The following is an 18,127-nucleotide window of genomic DNA, read 5'->3' as shown; positions in this document are numbered from 1 at the left end:
CTTTGTCATGATAATGCCAGGAGTTTGCTAGCGCTCTGCCATTGGACTCACACTTATTTGTAAGCCTAACTGGCACTATTAACATTCCAAGGACGTAGGAGCCGTATAATAATGTGGGCACAGAGCTAGAAATGTATTCTCCATATTTAGAAGTGCATCGATTTCCCTTTAAGTGAGCTATTTTAATAAAAGCATATGGTCTGCCTAATGAAAAATCTCATTACCTGCACTGAGCTGTGGCGAAGAAATTGCATCTAGCGTGTATATGGTGCGGTGTAAAATGTGTTTACTGCTGCCCCCATGGCTTATGGTGTCTATGAAGATGTCAAAACGTGTGTAGTGGTATCAGTTTTCACTTGCTGTGAAGAGAAATTAAAGAATTAAGTGGAAGATTTGTGACACTGCCATCGTCTTGGCTCCTATTATTTTTTTTGAGTCCTTGGGCAATATTGTCACAAGCTCCTTTTCTTTGTGGCCACTGCATATCGGACTGTGCAGTAGGTGTGGTTATTAACTGCTGATGACTGAAACTATGGGCCCGAGGTCAAACAAGGGCCTCAGAAGAATTTCAAATTCCGTCGGCCACTCCCACTCTTTGGACCAAGAATTAGAGGAGGGGTAAGGACATTCAACAGACATTTTTCTCCTACTATAAACCAGTAAGTAATAATCACTATGGGTACAGGAGTGGGCAAAGCTCTCAAGAATTTTAGTCTACCAAATGCTTTGGTTATTCCTTTCCTAGGAATTTGCTACTGTTCGTTGCAGTTGGCAACTCTGTCGACCTCGGAGAGAGGCCCACAGTGCTTTCCATGCTAACAGTGACAATTAAGGAAGGTTAGGGCTGTGCATTAGAGTTTATATTTACAGGTAAGCCATATTCTGTTTTAAAGTTGACAACACTGATAACTATGACAAGCTTGTATGTACTCCAGCACATGTACTATGTTTTGCCATTGGTGGTATAGGAGAGAGGTATGTTTTCTCAAAGAAGGCTTCACATTCCTTTGAATTGAGATCTAGAAGTAACATTTCATAAGGAAAACATATTTTATATGGTAGATGTCCATTTAGGCTGCTGTTACAAAAGTGCCATAGACTGGATAGCTTAAACAACAGAAATTTATTTCTCATAGTTCTGGAGGCTAGAGGTCTCAGATCAAGGCGATAGCAGATTCAGTGTCTGGTAAGGGCTGGCTTCTTGGCTCATTGACTGCTGTCTTCTTGCTGTGTCCTCACATAGTGGAAGAGGAGAGGGATCTCTGTCTGGTGCCTCTGTTATAAGGGCACTAATCTCATTCATGAGGGCTCCACCCTCATGGCCTAATCACTTCTGAAAAGCCCTACCTCCGAATACCATCAGATTAGGTGTCAACATATGAATTTTGGGAAGACACAAGTGTTCATTCTATTGAAATAGGATACTATTTTAAATCGTTAATTAGTGTGAGCTAACTCATCCCCTCACACACACTTTCTCAATCTTGCTTCTTAGCTCAGCATTCATCATGGTCTCTTAACTCACAAAATTTAATTGGGAATTTTGTTCCTGGGTATTTGCAATTCAGTTCAACAAGGCTTTATTGTTTCCTATTATGTGCAACAGGAATTATTCTAGGCATTGGCAGGGACTTCAAGGATGAAGAAGAGGAAATGATCCTTTCTCTTATACATTCACCAGATAAATTGGTAGGGTTAAGTGTCTGGAGTGGCTAAAATCCAGGATGTGCCTTCAATTTATTCTGATGCCAACAAGAGAGAAATATCAGTATTCTGGCAAGGTGGTAGGTCAAAAGCAGTTGGAAGGTGAGGGAAGGTCAGTGGGGAGGTTGGTATAACAAAGACCAAGTGATGACTAGTGGCTTATTTAGCAGTCCATGGGAACTGGAGGTTGATCCATTCAAAATAAGATCTCCAACTCTCTTGAGTTTTTTTTTTTTTTTTTTGGTTACTTTGTATACTACAATCTAAAAAGGGAAAGCTTGTTTGTACCTTGCTTAAGAAAAGTGCAGTGGCACATGTCTTAAATGACACAAGGATATATATTATGAAAAACAATAACAACTGAATTAATAAAGTAGCAGTTTGAAATCATCTTATTTATATTTATCACCTTATTATTTCACAGAAACACATCAATAACCTTTTAAAATAACATCTAGGGAACGACAGAGCCACTGAATTTGGATCTAAAACGTCACCTTTCTTTGTGTGTAGCAGGGAGGCTTGAAAAGCGTGCTGTGTCTCAGATGGAGGCCACCACCTCACAGTATGTACGAGAGCCACGCAATGACAACTGTTAGCTTCTAACCTGTGGAACCAAGGGCACAAAAATGTCAAGCAGTGACTTGTTTTACCAGAAGATTATGAGAGTCCAAAGGACCTTTGCTAATTTATTGAGACAAACTCCAATGGATTCATTCTGAAAGATAATTTGTTAAATCTACTTAATTTTTGCTTATTCAAGTGGGTGTTTTAGTAATTGTGGAATGCTGGCAGGAACAGAACCAACAGACCTCATTGATCCTCAGTATATAGAAGCTGTGGAATTTGAGGCTTAAGTTATGAATATGCTATGTACATATATTCCAGAGTTTCTAGAAAAGAGGTGAAAAAATACGAATAGTACACAGTTATGGAAGATGACGCTTATAAAGAATTTAACATAGAGAAGTGCCTAGAATAAAAGAAGTGCACGTTTAGTACCATCTCAACTGTTGCGAGGAGACAGACAAGGGACAAAAATATATAATGAAAGGAATTATGTCAAAAGTCTTTACAGTGGGTTTCATTAGGAAGGTGGTGGGATGATTTTTTTTCCTTTTCACATTTTGTGTGCTTTCCAAATATTCCATAATGAATCTGATTTAAAACTAATATGAATACACGTTACTTGTTAAGAATTGGGCAATATGGGAAAGCACAATGAACACAATAAAAAATCATCCAGTGCCTGTTCATATTGTTAAACCTTACAGATACACTTGTATGTTTCATCCAACCCCATTATTATTATTATTTTTTGCGGTACGCGGGCCTCTCACTGTTGTGGCCTCTCCCGTTGCGGAGCACAGGCTCCGGGCGTGCAGGCTCAGCGGCCATGGCTCACGGGCCCAGCCGCTCCGCGGCATGTGGGATCTTCCCGGACTGGGGCACGAACCCGTGTCCCCTGCATCGGCAGGTGGACTCTCAACCACTGCGCCACCAGGGAAGCCCCCCATTATTTTTTTAAAGTGAAAGACTGTATCATTAAATATAATTTGGCTCTGTCATTTTACCTGCTGTGTTGTATTCCATTTTATGGTTTTAGCATACTTCGTTTACCAGTTCTCTTACTGGTGGACATTTAGATTACTTCTAATCTTTTCCATTATAAATATTGCTGTGGTGAATATCCTTGCGCTTGTCTCCTGTCTCCTCCTTTGTGTATATACGTGGCAGTTTTTCCTGGAAGTAATCAAAAAACTACACATCATAGACTAAATCTGGCTTGTTGCTTGTTTTTCTAAACAAAATGTTGTGGGTACACTACCACGCCCATTGGTTTCTGAATTCTCGATGGCTCCTTTCATGCCATAATGAAAGAGTTGAGTAGCTGCAACAGAGATTATATGGACTGCAAAACCTAAAATATTTAGTCTGGCCCTTTACAGAAAACGTTTGCTAATCTACGGTATTACCTGCGTGTGAAATGCTGGGTACAGGGGTGCACACCTGCAGCTGTAGAGATAGAGCAAAATCACTCTGCACTGTGGTTGTGAAGATGATGTGCTTTCCCTAGTGTCTGTGATTTCCTGTGAGCCCAAAGTTTTGCCAACACTTGCCGATGTCAAACTTAAAAATTTTGCATTTCCCTAATTATTAGTGAGATTGAGCAACTTTTCAAATGTTTATCAGCCATTTTTTAAAACTGTGAATTACCTGTTAATATCTTCCGCTCATTTTTTTCTTGTCAGGCTGCTTATGTTTTGTTGATTCTTTTCTAGTTGAAGTTTAATTGACTTGCAATATATTAGTTTCAGGTGAACCATATAGCGATTTGATATTTTTATACATTGTGAAATGATCACCATAAATCAAATTACCGTCTCATCATAAAAAGTTATTATAGTATTATTACTTTCTTAAAAAATCTTTATTGGAGTATAATTGTTTTACAATGGTGTTAGTTTCTACTTTATAACAAAGTGAATCAGCTATACATATACCTATATCCACATATCCCCTCCCTCTTGCATCTCCCTCTCACCATCCCTATCCCACCCCTCTAGGTGGTCACAAAGCACTGAGCTGATCTCCCTGTGCTATGCAGCTGCTTCCCACTAGCTATCTATTTTACATTTGGTAGTGTATATGTGTCCATGCCACCCTCTCACTTCGTCCCAGCTTACCCTTCCCCCTCTCCGTGTCCTCAGTTCCATTTTCTCCGTCTGATGCTTTATTCCTGTCCTGCCTCTAGGTTCTTCATAACCATTAAAAAAAAAAAAATCCATATATATGTGTTAGCATACGGTATTTGTTTTTCCCTTTTTGACTTACTTTACTCTGTATGACAGACTCTAGGTCCATCCACCTCACTACAAATAGCTCAATTTCGTTTCTTTTTATGGCTAATATTCCATTGTATATATGGGCCACATCTTGTTTATCCATTCATCTGTCGATGGACACTTAGGTTGCTTCCATGTCCTGGCTATTGTAAATAGAGCTGCAATGAGCATTGTGGTACATGACTCTTTTTGAATTACGGTTTTCTCAGGGTATATGCCCAGTAGTGGGATTGCTGGGTCTATGGTAGTTCTATTTGTAGTTTCTTAAGGAACCTCTATACTGTTCTCCATAGTGGCTGTATCAATTTACATTCCCACCAACAGTGCAAGAGGGTTCCCTTTTCTTCACACCCTCTCCAGCATTTATTGTTTGTAGATTTTTTGATATGGCCATTCTGACTGGTGTGAGGAGATACCTCATTGTAGTTTTGATTTTCACTTCTCTAATGATGAGTGATACTGAGCATTCTTTCATGTGTTTGCTGGCAATCTGTCTTCTTTGGAGAAGTGTCTATTTAGGTCTTCTGCTCATTTTTGGATTGGGCTGTTTTTTTTTTGATATTGAGCTACATGAGCTGCTTATAAATTTTGGAGATTAATCCTTTGTCAGTTGCTTCATTTGCAAATATTTTCTCCCATTCTGAGGATTGTCTTTTTATCTTTTTTACGGTTTCCTTTGCTGTTCAAGAGCTTTTAAGTTTCGTTAGGTCCCATTTGTTTATTTTTTTTTTCCTTTTCTGTAGGAGGTGGGTCAAAAAGGATCTTGCTGTGATTTATATCATAGAGTGTTCTGCCTATGTTTTCCTCTAAGAGTTTGATAGTGTCTGGCCTTACATTTAGGCCTTTAATCCATTTTGAGTTTGTTTTTGTGTATGGTGTTAGGGAGTGTTCAAATTTCATTCTTTTACATGGAGCTATCCAGTTTTCCCAGCACCACTTACTGAAGAGACTGTCTTTTCTCCACTGTGTATTATTACCTCCTTCATTAAAAATAAGGTGACCATAAGTGTGTGGGTTTATATCTGGGCTGTCCTGTTCCATTGATCTATATTTCTGTTTTTCTGCCAGTACCATACTGTCTTGATTACTGTAGTTTTGTAGTATAGTCTGAAGTCAGGGAGCCTGATTCCTCCAGCTCTGTTTTTCTTTCTCAAGATTGCTTTGGCTGTTTGGGGTCTTTTGTATTTCCATAGAAACTGTGAACTTTTTTGTTCTACTTCTGTGAAAAATGCCATTGGTAGTTTGATAGGGATTGCACTGAATCTGTAGATTGCTTTGGGTAGTATAGTCATTTTCACAATGCTGATTCTTGCGATCCAAGAACATGGTATATCTCTCCATCTGTTTGTATCATCTTTAATTTCTTTCAACAGTGTCTTATAGTTTTCTGCATACAGGTCTTTTGTCTCCTTAGGTAGGTTTATTCCTAGGTATTTTATTCTTTTTGTTGCAGTGGTAAATGGTAGTGTTTCCTTAATTTGTCTTTCAGATTTCTCATCATTAGTGTATAGGAATGCAAGAGATTTCTGTACATTAATTTTATATCCTGGTACTTTAGTTTCCCCCTCCCCATGTCCTCAAGTCCATTATCTAGTAGGTCTGTGTCTTTATTCCTTTCTTACCGCTAGGATTTTCATGACATTTTTTTCCCCTTAAATTCCATGTATATCTGTTAGCATACGGTACTTGTCTTTCTCCTTCTCACTGACTTCACTCTGTATGACAGACTCTAGGTCCATTCACCTCATTACAAATAGCTCAATTTTAGGAACCTCCATACTGTTCTCCATAGTGGCTGAACCAATTCACATTCCCACCAGCAGTGCAAGAGTGTTCCCTTTTCTCCACACCCTCTCCAGCATTTATTGTTTCTAGATTTTTTGATGATGGCCATTCTGACTGGTGTGAGATGATATCTCATTGTAGTTTTGATTTGCATTTCTCTAATGATTAATGATGTTGAGCATTCTTTCATGTGTTTGTTGGCAGTCTGTGTATCTTCTTTGGAGAAATGTCTGCTTAGGTCTTCCTCCCATTTTTGGATTGAGTTGTTTGTTTTTTTGTTATTGAGCTGCATGAGCTGCTTGTAAATTTTGGAGATTAATCCTTTGTCAGTTGCTTCCTTTGCAAATATTTTCTCCCATTCTGAGGGTTGTCTTTTGGTCTTGTTTATGGTTTCCTTTGCTGTGCAAAAGCTTTGAACTTTCATTAGGTCCTATTTGTTTATTTTTGTTTTTATTTCCATTCCTCTAGGAGGTGGGTCAAAAAGGATCTTGCTGTGATTTATGTCATAGAGTGTTCTGCCTATGTTTTCCTCTAATAGGTTGATAGTTTCTGGACTTACATTTAGGTCTTTAATCCATTTTGAGCTTATTTTTGTGTATGGTGTTAGGGAGTGATCTAATCTCATACTTTTACATGTACCTGTCCAGTTTTCCCAGCACCACTTATTGAAGAGGCTGTCTTTTCTCCATTGTATACTCTTGCCTCCTTTATCAAAAATAAGGTGACCATATGTGCGTGGGTTTATCTCTGGGCTTTCTATCCTGTTCCACTGATCTATCTTTCTGTTTTTGTGCCAGTACCATACTGTCTTGATTACTGTAGTTTTGTAGTATAGTCTGAAGTCAGGGAGCCTGATTCCTCCAGCTCTGTTCTTCGTTCTGAAGATTACTATGGCTATGTGGGGTCTTTTGTGTTTCCATACAAATTGTGAAATTTTTGTTCTAGTTCTGTGAAAAATGCCAGTGGTAGTTTGATAGGGATTGCATTGAATCTGTAGATTGCTTTGGGTAGTAGAGTCATTTTCACAGTGTTGATTCTTCCCATCCAAGAGCATGGTATATTTCCTTCATCTATTTGTATCATCTTTAATTTCTTTCACCAATGTCTTACAATTTTCTGCATACAGGTCTTTGTCTCCTGAGGTAGGTTTATTCCTAGATCTTTTTTTTTTTTTTTTTTTTTATATTAATTGTGTGTTTTTTCATTGGTATAGAATTGTTACTCCGGCTTTCTTTTGGTTTCCATTTGCATGGAATATCTTATTCCATCCCCTCACTTTCAGTCTGTGTGTTTCCCTAGGTCTAAAGTGGGTCTCTTGTAGAGAGCATATATACGGGTCTTGATTTTGTGTCCATTCAGCCAGTCTATGTCTTTTGCTTGGAGAATTAAAGCCATTTACATTTAAGGTAATTATCAGTATGTATGTTCCTATTACCATTTTTTAATTTTTTTGGGTTTTTTATTGTATGTTTTTTCCTTGTCTTGTGTTTCCTGCCTAGAGAAGTTCCTGTGACATTTGTTGTAAAGGTGATTTGGTGGTGCTGAATTCTCTTAGCTTTTGCATGTCTGAAAAGTTTTTAATTTCTCTATCGAATCTAAATGAGATTTTCCCTTTCATCACTTTAAATATGTCCTGCTACTCCCTTCTGGCTTGGAGAGCTTCTGGTGAATGATCAGCTGTTAACATTATGGGAATTCCCTTGTATGTTACTTGTTGCTTTTCCCTTGCTGCTTCTAATATTTTTTCTTTGTATTTAATTTTTGATACTTTGATTAATGTGTGTCTTGGCGTGTTTCTCCTTGGATTTATCCTGTATGGGACTCTCTGTGCTTCCTGGACTGGATTGACTCTTTCCTATATTAGGGAAGTTTTCAACTATTATCTCTTCAAATATTTTCTCAGTCCCTTTCTTTTTCTCTTCTTCTTCTGGGATCCCTATAATTCGAGTGTTGGTGAGTTTAATGTTGTCCCAGAGGTCTGTGTAGCTGTCCTCAATTCTTTTAATCCTTTTTTCTTTATTGTGCTCTGCAGTAGTTACTTCCACTATTTTATCTTCCAGGTCACTTATATGCTCTTCTGCCTCAGTTATTCTGCTATTGATTCCTTCTAGAGAATTCGTAATTTCATTTATTGTGTTGTTCATAATTGTTTGTTTGCTCTTTAGTTCTTCTAGGTCCTTGTTAAATGTTCCTTGTATTTTCTCCATTCTGTTTCCAAGACTTTGGATTACCTTTACTATCATTACTCTGAATTCTTTTTCAGGTAGACTGCCTATTTCCTCTTCATTGGTTTGGTCTAGTGGGTTTTTATGTTGCTCTTTCAAATGCTGTGTGTTTCTCTGTCTTCTCATTTTGCTTAACTTACTGTGTTTGGGGTCTCCTTTTCTCAGGCTGCAGGTTTGTTATTCCTGTTGTTTTTGGTGTCTCTCCCCAGTTGGTGAATTTCATTTAGTGGGTTGTGTAGCCTTCCTGGTAGAGGGGTCTAGTGCCTGTGTTCTGGTGGATGAGGCTTGATCTTGTCTTTTTGGTGGGCAGGACCACATCCGGTGGTGTGTTTTGGGGTGTCTGTGACCTTATGATTTTAGGCAGCTTCTCTGCATATGGGTGGGGTTGTGTTCCTGTCTTGCTAGTTGTTTGGCGTAGGGTATCCAACACTGTAACTTTCTGGCCATTGAGTGGAACTGGGTCTTAACGTTGAGATGGAAATCTCTGGGAAAGCTTTTGCCATTGTATATTACGTGGAGCCAGGAGGTCTCTGGTGGACCAATGTCCTGAACTCACCTCTCCCACGTCAGAGGCACAGGCCTGACACCCGGCTGGAGCACCAAGACCCTGTCAGCCATATGGCTCAGAAGAAAAGGGAGAACAAAAGAAAGAAAGAAAGAAAAATAACATAAAATAATTAAAATAAAAAATAAATATTAAAAACAAAAAAAATTAAAATGTAATTTAAAAAAAAGAAAGAAAGAAAAAAGAGAGCAACCAAACCAAAAAACAGATCCACCAGTGATAACAAGTGCTAAAAACTATACCAAAAAAAAAAAAAGAAAGAAAAAACCAGGCGGACAGAACCCTAAGGCAAATGGTAAAAGCAAAGCTATATTGATAAAATCACACAAAGAAGCATACACATACACACTCACAAAAAGAGAAAAAGGAAAAATATTTATATATCGTTGCTCCTGAAGTTCTCTGCCTTAATTTTGGGATGCTTCGTTGTGTATTCCGGTATTCCACAGATGCAGGGTACATCAAGTTGATTGTGGGGATTTAATCCACTGCTCCTGAGGCTGCTGGGAAAAATTTCTCGTTCTCTGCTTTCATCACACAGCTCCTGGGGTTCAGCTTTGCATTTGGCCCTGCCTCTGCTTATAGGTCACCTGAGGGTGTCTGTTCTTCGCTCAGACAGGAGGGTGTTAAAGAAGTGGCTGACTGTGGGCTCTGGGTCACTCAGGCTGGTGGGAAGGGAGGGGTACGTATGCGGGGTGAGCCCGCGGTGGCAGAGGCCGGCATGACGGTGCACCAGCCTGAGGCACGCTGTGTGTTCTCCCAGGGAAGTTGTCCCTGGACCATGGGACCCTGGCTGTGGCGGGCTGCACAGACTCCCGGGAGGGGAGGTGTGGATAGTGACCTGTGCTTGCACACAGGCTTCTTGGTGGTTGCAGCAGCAACCTTAGCATTCCATGCCTGTCTCCGGTGTCCCCACTGATAGCCGCGGCTCATGCCCATCTCTGGAGCTTGTTTAGGTGGTGCTCTGAATCTCCTCTCTTCGTGCACCCCGAATCAATGGTCTCTTCCCTCTCAGGCAGTTCCAGTCTTTTCCAGGACTCCCTCCTGGCTACCTGTGGCACACTAGCCCCCTTCAGGCTGTGTTCACACAGCTAACCCCAGTCCTCTCCCTGGGATCTGACCTCAGAAGCCCAAGCCTCAGCTCCCAGCCCCCACCCGCCCTGGCGGGTGAGCAGACAAGCCTCTCAGGCTGGTTAGTGCTGGTCAGCAGCAATCCTCTGTGCGGGAATCTCTCCGCTTTGCCCTCTGCACCCCTGTTGCAGCGCTCTCCTCTGTGGCTTCGAGGCTCCCCACCTCCGGCCACCCCCCGACTCCACCAGTGAAGGGGCTTCCTAGTGTGTGGAAACTTTTCCTCCTTCACAGCTCCCTACCAGAGGTGCAGGTCCCATCTCTATTCTTTTGTCTCTGTTTTTTCTTTTTTCTTTTGCCCTACCCAGGTATGTGGGGGGTTTCTTGCCTTTTGGGAGGTCTGAGGTCTTCTGCCAGCGTTCAGTAGGTGTTCTGTACAGGAGTTGTTCCACATGTAGATGTATTTCTGATGTATTTGTGGGGAGGAAGGTGATCTCCACGTCTTACTCTTCCACCCTCTTGAAGGTCTCTCCCCATTATAGTATTATTGACTATATTCCCTATGCTCTACATTACATCCACATGACTTATTTTATATTTGGAAGTTTATACTTCTTAATTCCCTTCCCCTGTTTTGCACTTCCCCCCACAACCCCTGCCCTCTGGCAATCACCAGTTTGGTCTCTGTATCTATGAGTCCATTTCTGTTTTGCTTTGTTTGTTCATTTGTTTCCTTTTATAGATTCCACACTTAATTAAAATAATATGGTATTTGTCTTTTTCTGTGTGACTTACTTCACTTAGCAGAATACTCTCTAGGTCCATCCATGTCACAAATAGTAAGATGTCATTCTTTTCATGGTTGAATAATAATCAGTTGTGTGTATATGTATGAGTGTGGTGTGTGTGTGTATAGATATATGTATTTTTCCACGTTAGAAAGATAGATTGTATCGATCTATTGATGGACACTTAGGTTGCTTTCCTAGTCTTAGGTATTGTAAATAATGCTGCAGTGAACGTTGGGGTGCATTTATCTTCATGAATTAGTGTCTTCATTTTCTATCAGTGAATATCCAGAAGTGGGATTGCTGCATCATATGGTAGTTGTATTTTTAATTTTTTGAGGAACCTCTATACTGTTTTCCATAGTGGTCGTACCAGTTTATATTGCAACCAACAGAGCACAAGTGTTCCCTTTTCTCTACATCCTCACCAACAGTTGTTATTCGTTATCTTTTTGATAATAGCCTTTCTGTCACGTGTGAAGTGATAGCTCATTGTGGTTTTGATTTGCATATGTCTGATGAGTGATGACCATCTTTTCATGTGCCTGTTGGCTATCTGTATATCGTCTTTGGAAAAATGTCTAATCAGGTCCTCTACCCATTTTAAAATCTGAATTTTTTTAATATTTAGTTGTATGAGTTCTTTATGTATTTTGGATATTAACCCCTCATCAGATATATCATTTGCAAATATTTTCTCCCATTCAGTAGGATGCCTTTTTGTTTCATTGATGGTTTGTTTTCCTGTACAAAACCTTTTTAATTTGATGTAGTCTCATTTGCTTGCTTTTGCTTTTGCTGCTCTTGCCTGAGGAGACAGATCCAGAAAAATATTGCTAAGCTGATGTCAAAGAGCATACTGCTTATATTTTCTTCTAAGTGTTTTATGGTTTCCCATCTTACGTTTAGGTCTTTAATAAGTTTTGAGTTAATTTTTGTGCATGGTGTGAGGGAGTAGTCCAGTTGATTCTTTTACATGTAGCTGTCCAGTTTTCCCAGCACCACTTATTGAAGAGACAGTCTTTCTCCATTGTATATTCTTGCCTCCTTTTTCATAGATTAATTGACCGTAGGTGTGTGGGTTTATTTCTGAGTTCTCTGTCCTGTTGCATTGATCTATGTGTCTGTTTTTGTGCCAATGCCATACTGTTTTGAATACTAAGAGCTTTGTAGAATCGTCAGGGAGTGTGATACCTCCAGTTCTGTTCATCATGATTATTTCTTTATATAATCTTGATACTAATCCTGTGTTGATGGGTTTTTTTTGGTTACTCCATTGTATAGAAATTTCTACCTTTCAATGGCATCAGATCCAGCATGGTTTGTGCTTGTTTATTGTCTTATCTTGGACATTTTTTCCTATCCTGAAGTTATTTTTCAGTTCTCCAAATTTTCAAGTTTGCTTCTCATATTCATACCTTTAACTCACCTGAAATTTATTTTTGTGGTGTGGCATAGATTTTAACCTACTTTTGCACACAGACCACGAGTATCTTCCTACGTCAAAAGAGAGATCTACGTCATCATTTTAATGACTGCCTAATATTCTGTCATAATTCATTTAATTCATCTTCTCTTGTTTTATATTTGGATTATTCCAGATGTCCCCTTTATAAATAATGCTAAGGTGAACATTCTTCTAAAGTGAATAACTTTTGCGATCAGAAAAACAGAAAGCAAAAAATAGGGACAGCTTTAAAAATACCCAACAGCCTTCATAATGGGGTATTGCAGTATTGCATAGTTGCATTCATTTATTAAGTACTATTTCTAGGTGCTAAATACATGGTGCTTACGGTAGACTGTTGCTCACCATCTACTCCGACTTCCTTATTGTGTGCTTTTCTTTTTCTTTTCTTTTTTTTTAATTTAATTTATTTATGTTTGTATTGGGTCTTCGTTTCTGTGCGAGGGCTTTCTCTAGTTGCGGCAAGTGGGGGCCACTCTTCATCGCGGTGCGCAGGCCTCTCACTATCTTGGCCTCTCTTGTTGTAGAGCACAGGCTCCAGACGCGCAGGCTCAGTAATTGTGGCTCACGGGCCTAGTTGCTCCGCAGCATGTGGGATCTTCCCAGACCAGGGCTCGAACCTGTGTGCCCTGCATTGGCAGGCAGATTCTCAACCACTGTGCCACCAGGGAAGCCCTGTGTGCTTTTCTATATTGCCAAGTTTTGAAACTTAAAAATCCATATCTCTGAGGCTCTCATAGCTAGGGTTCTCCTTGCATCCACCAAATAGGTGCACTCACATGAGATTTAGAGGCAGAAATGAGGCAGTGGCCGTACTGCTGTCTTATCTATTGCTTTTCTCAAGCCCTGCTGTGGAAAGAGTGGTCATTTCTGAGGCAGCCTTCTGGGATGTAGTCAGTAGCTTTGTAGAAGCCTTCATTATGATGGTGGCTCTGCATCCTGTCTGGATTACATGTGTAGAAGTGTGTTTTATATCCCAGTGGTGCCAATGGTGGCCTCCTGATTCTCCCTTTTCCTGATTGTGGCAAAGGTTGTCTGAGGGGCTCAGCCCAGAACCTGCTCCTCTATCACTTCCAGTGTTCTTATATGTACAGAATCCCTTGTGTTACATAGCTTTCTGTTTAAAATGCTAGCGTTGTTTCTGTTTCCTGCAGCAGAATCCTGTCTCACACAATTGTCTGAAGAGGGAGATGGAATATAAGCAAATAATGTCCACACACTTTGCTAAGTGCCAATGCATTTATCTGCTGGGTGCTGTGGGATCACAGAGGAAGGACTATTTTTGCCCACAAGAGTCAGGAGAAATTTCACTTAGGAGGTGATTTTTGGCCAAGTCTTAAAGGGCAAAAATGGGCAGAGGGAACAGCCTGAGAATGTCCAGAGATATGTGATTCTGACACAAATAATTTGGTGTGGCTGAATCATAGAGTGTGTTGTATAACGATCACCCTGACAGTAGTTGTGTGTGGGACAGTGTAGGGGGCATAGAAATGTAGCCAGGGAGAACGACAAAGTTAAGAAAAGCAGACGACAGGTGTGGATAAAAAGAAAACTGAATATGATGAATGAGAGGAAAGTCAAGGATTCTTAAGTTTTTGCCCTGGAAATCCCTCCCTCCCTCCCTCCTTCCCTTCCTTCCGACTGAAGCTCTCTGTGTTAGAGTACAAGCTCATTCCGGAGCATGTTAATTTCTCTTGTGTTCCCTATAACATCTAGCTGAAGCCTCGCCCATGATATTGCTCCATAAATATTGGTAAAATGTTTGATCTCAGCTACTTGTTTGTACCTTTAAGAGTAGTTAACAGAGTTAAGAAAATCAATGTGCTATTCTAAGTCACTGTTTGGAAAAGATTTAAACCCTTGCAGTGGAGTACTGAACAGTTGGTTTGAGTTTATTCCTTTTTAATTTATGGCCACACCTCACGGCATGTGGGACCTTAGTTCCCCGACCAGGCATGTGTGGGACCTTAGTTCACCGCCCAGGGATTGAACCCGCACCCCCTGCATTGGAAGGCAGAGTCTTAACCACTGGACAGCCAGGGAAGGCCCCTGAGTTTTTTCTTTATCTTACAACAGCCAAAGCTCTTTCCTGTTTCTTCCTGAGTTGATGAGAGAAAGCATTACCTTATATCTCTAGATTTCTCTCGCAGGTAAAATGGTCTATGCCCTTCCCTAAAACCTTTTTGAAAACCCTCACTTCTGCAGCAGAAAATCTAGTTCTTCTTTGTCTTTAACAATCACAACGGTCTCTAATGATACTAATATACTAACATCAGTACTATTAACAGTAATAATGAGAAAAAAAAAAAGGCCGGGAAGTAACACGGTCCCTTTACTTCAGATCACTTCCAAGCCCTGTTTTTGACGTTTCAGTAGTCAGAGCTGGGACTTCTTTGGAGTTAAACCTACTTGTAACATTTTTTTTTTCCCTAGGGGTAGAATAAGACAAACTTTTTTGTTCCTTTTTCTTAATAAATATGAAGGGACTTGACAGTTAATTAGAATGTTTGTTTTACTTCAGCGATGCCTTAGGTTACGATCAGAAAGGCCTTTTTAAAAGAGAGAACCAAAATATAGAACACATTTTGAACAGACAATTAAAAGAATTACCAGCTTTTTCACACGGTGCTATTGGAGTTCAAAGGTGGAAGAGATCACTAGCTGGGAGAAATCAGTGAAAACTCAAATATTCAGCAAATATTGGGCTATGCTTTGAAGGAGGGATTGGTTTTCGGTAGGGGAAGGGGAGGAAAACTACCTAGATAGGGTAATATCAAGGAAAAGGATGTGGAAATGGGAATGAGGGAAAGAATTCAAAGGACAGAGAATAGACTATTCCAACTCAATAATTGGGAGACAAAAAACCTGAATATGTTGGTGTGGCAAATTATTTTGCTTGGGACTTTTTTTTGCATGTTCCTTAGTGTTTTGGGCATGCCAGGCTAGCAGGAAAAGATTGGCACCATTGTCTGAGTGTTGGTCATCATTTGAACCGCACTGTGGATCTGTGTACCCAGTTGTTGAACTGTTATAATGTCAGAGTGGCAGGGCCCTCAGAGACCTTTAATCCAACTCCCTCACTTTACAGATCCGGAAACGGGCGTCTAGAAAGCAAGGACTTGTTCTAGCTCACACAGTGAGTCAGGCATTTGAATCCAAGTATATCATTGAAAGTTAATGGTGAAATTAACCTGCCAAATGCTCAGACGAGGAACGTGTCAACCGGTTGACTGCCTTATTGTACTTCCTTTCTCGTAAAAATCTCCTGCATCTGGAAAGGCGTTCCTTTCCTCTAGTTGGGTCAGAGCTGTTCTGCTGCCTCTCTGTATACTTCTGAGGGATAAGGTGAGCACATTTGTTGGCTGGGCTAGCATTTCCCTCTCACTCACTCATGTAGATTACAGACTGTCTTTATTGAGTGAGGAAAGGAAGCAGTCCCTTAGCAGCTTCGACAGGCTAAAAGCGGCCTTTATTATTAGAAATCAGCTGCTTTAATTTGGAAAAGCAGTGGTTAGATTTTGAGTTGCAGTTTTACACAGTAAGGTGGTGTTTTGTTCTGTTACCTGCACCTGGGGGAGAATGGAAACAATTTCAAAAGTGAAGCAGTTTCAAAAGCGAAGCAGTGAAAGACCTTGGAGATTGGAGTCTACGGTTCCCAGGATAAGATTTCCTTAAGGCCTTTTGCCCAGAACATCGTCCTTTCCACTTGAAACCGTGGAACAAGATAACTCTCACTGATAGCAAAAACCAGGCAAACCTTGACACTGGTGTTTCAAGAGAGGGCATTGAGGCAGATGAGTTACCACTGTTCTGTGAATCTCAGGTGGTGAACTGTGCCGGAATGATACCACCAATGAAGTCACTGACCCAGTGACCACAGGGGAGATTCTTAAGATAAGTACAAAGTCTGAAGCCTAACCTTAGGACAGATGGCCAGTGAGAAAATTGAGCCCTTGAGACCCTCATGCATAGATGAACACAAGAAGCAAGGACAGCTTGGCAAAACCCAACTCAGGTCCTACGGGAATCAGATGCTTCTAGTGCTACTAATACAGCGCTCCAAGTGCAAAGGATGACGGGGAGCCTGGATTGTTCTGATGAGACTGGAGGATGGGTTTCCACTCAGTGGAGTAAGGGCTGTATATAAATGTGCAAATGCAGAATGATGGAGTTAGCTGACAGCTAAGAGAAACAGTAGTACAAAAACCAAAAACAGCCTCAGTTGATGTAGTAAAGTCTTGGACATTAGAAAGGAGGCTTAGTAAATACAAAAGCTTTCCTAAAGACAGCATTTATTTCAGCATTGTTACCACTGCAGAAAGTCAAGCAATTTGGAGCCTCCGGAATGAAAGCCACATTCTTTAGTGGGGGTGGTAGACATAGTGGCTAAGATTCTAGACTTTGGTTTCATCTTGATATCAGGACTTCCAACCTTGTCTCTGCCACTTCCTACCTCTGTATCCTTGGACAAGTTACTTCACTTCTCTGATCTTCACTTTCCTCTTCAGTGAAATAGAGGTAATAATAGGATATATCTTTGGGGCTGTTGTGGAGATTTAATTGTGATCGTACATAGGAAATATTTAGCATGGTGTCTGGCATAGAGAAAAATAAAAATATTAAATTGCTCTTCTATTTCTCTTCCTCATCTTTACTGGTATCGACCTAGTTATTATTTATTTTTTTGGCCATGCCATGTGGCAGGTGGGATCTTAGTTCCCTGAGCTTTTACTTGGTATAACTCTAATGCTACAGGAAAGTTGTAAGAATGGTCCTGAGAGTTTCTCTATACCCTTCACCTAGCTTCCCCAATGTACGTTACTACGTACGTTTGTCAAAACATTGGTTCAGTACTATTAACTAAACTTCACACTTGGATTTGCCCTAGTGTTTCCACTAATGTCCTTTTTCCATTTCAGATCCATTCCAGGATACTGTTTCACACTGAGTTGTCATGCTCCTTAGTCTCCTTTGATAATTTCTTAGATTTTCTGTGTTTTTCATGACCTTGACGTTTTTGAAGAGTACTGGTCAGGTATTTGTAGACTGTCCCTCAGTTTTATATGAAAATTGGAACTAAGACTTTTTCTTTAGATACTACTCTTCGGTTAGTGAAAAGGGACTGGCAATTAAATGAAAACTACACTTACGATACATTCTGTAATTAGCTCTAGTAATTAGACTATGTTTTATCCTTATATCAACAATTCTTACTATGGTGCCTAGTATGCGATAGGCATGCATATATTTTTTGAATGAAGAAATCAATGTTTCTGATTTAATTGTTTATGATACTATTTGTATTTTGACTCATTTCTGTGTTGATGCAGTTTTAGTTTTGTAACAAAATGATATCCCAATTTAAGAGCCCCCCTCAAGCTTTATAAATAAGAAGCACCTTGGTCGATTTAACGAACTCTCTCCCCGCTGTCTTGTCTGAGTCTGAGAGATAAGACACACACACATTTGTTCCCCAATAGGGATGATCACTGATTTCTGTATTGGTCACTATGATTTACACCTGTATGAAGGTTTATCTTTAAAATGTTCGAAGAAGAGACTCCCCGGCAGTCCAGTGGCTAAGACTTCACGCTCCCAACGCAGGGGGCATGGGTTCAATCCCTGATCGGGGAGCTGGGGAACTAAGATCCTGCATGCTGCGCGGCGCGGCCAAAAAA

The sequence above is a fragment of the Neophocaena asiaeorientalis genome, unplaced genomic scaffold, assembly GCF_003031525.2.
Source record: "Neophocaena asiaeorientalis asiaeorientalis breed wild unplaced genomic scaffold, Neophocaena_asiaeorientalis_V1.1 scaffold503, whole genome shotgun sequence".
Lineage (NCBI taxonomy): Eukaryota > Metazoa > Chordata > Mammalia > Artiodactyla > Phocoenidae > Neophocaena > Neophocaena asiaeorientalis.
This window is presented reverse-complemented; position numbering follows the sequence as displayed.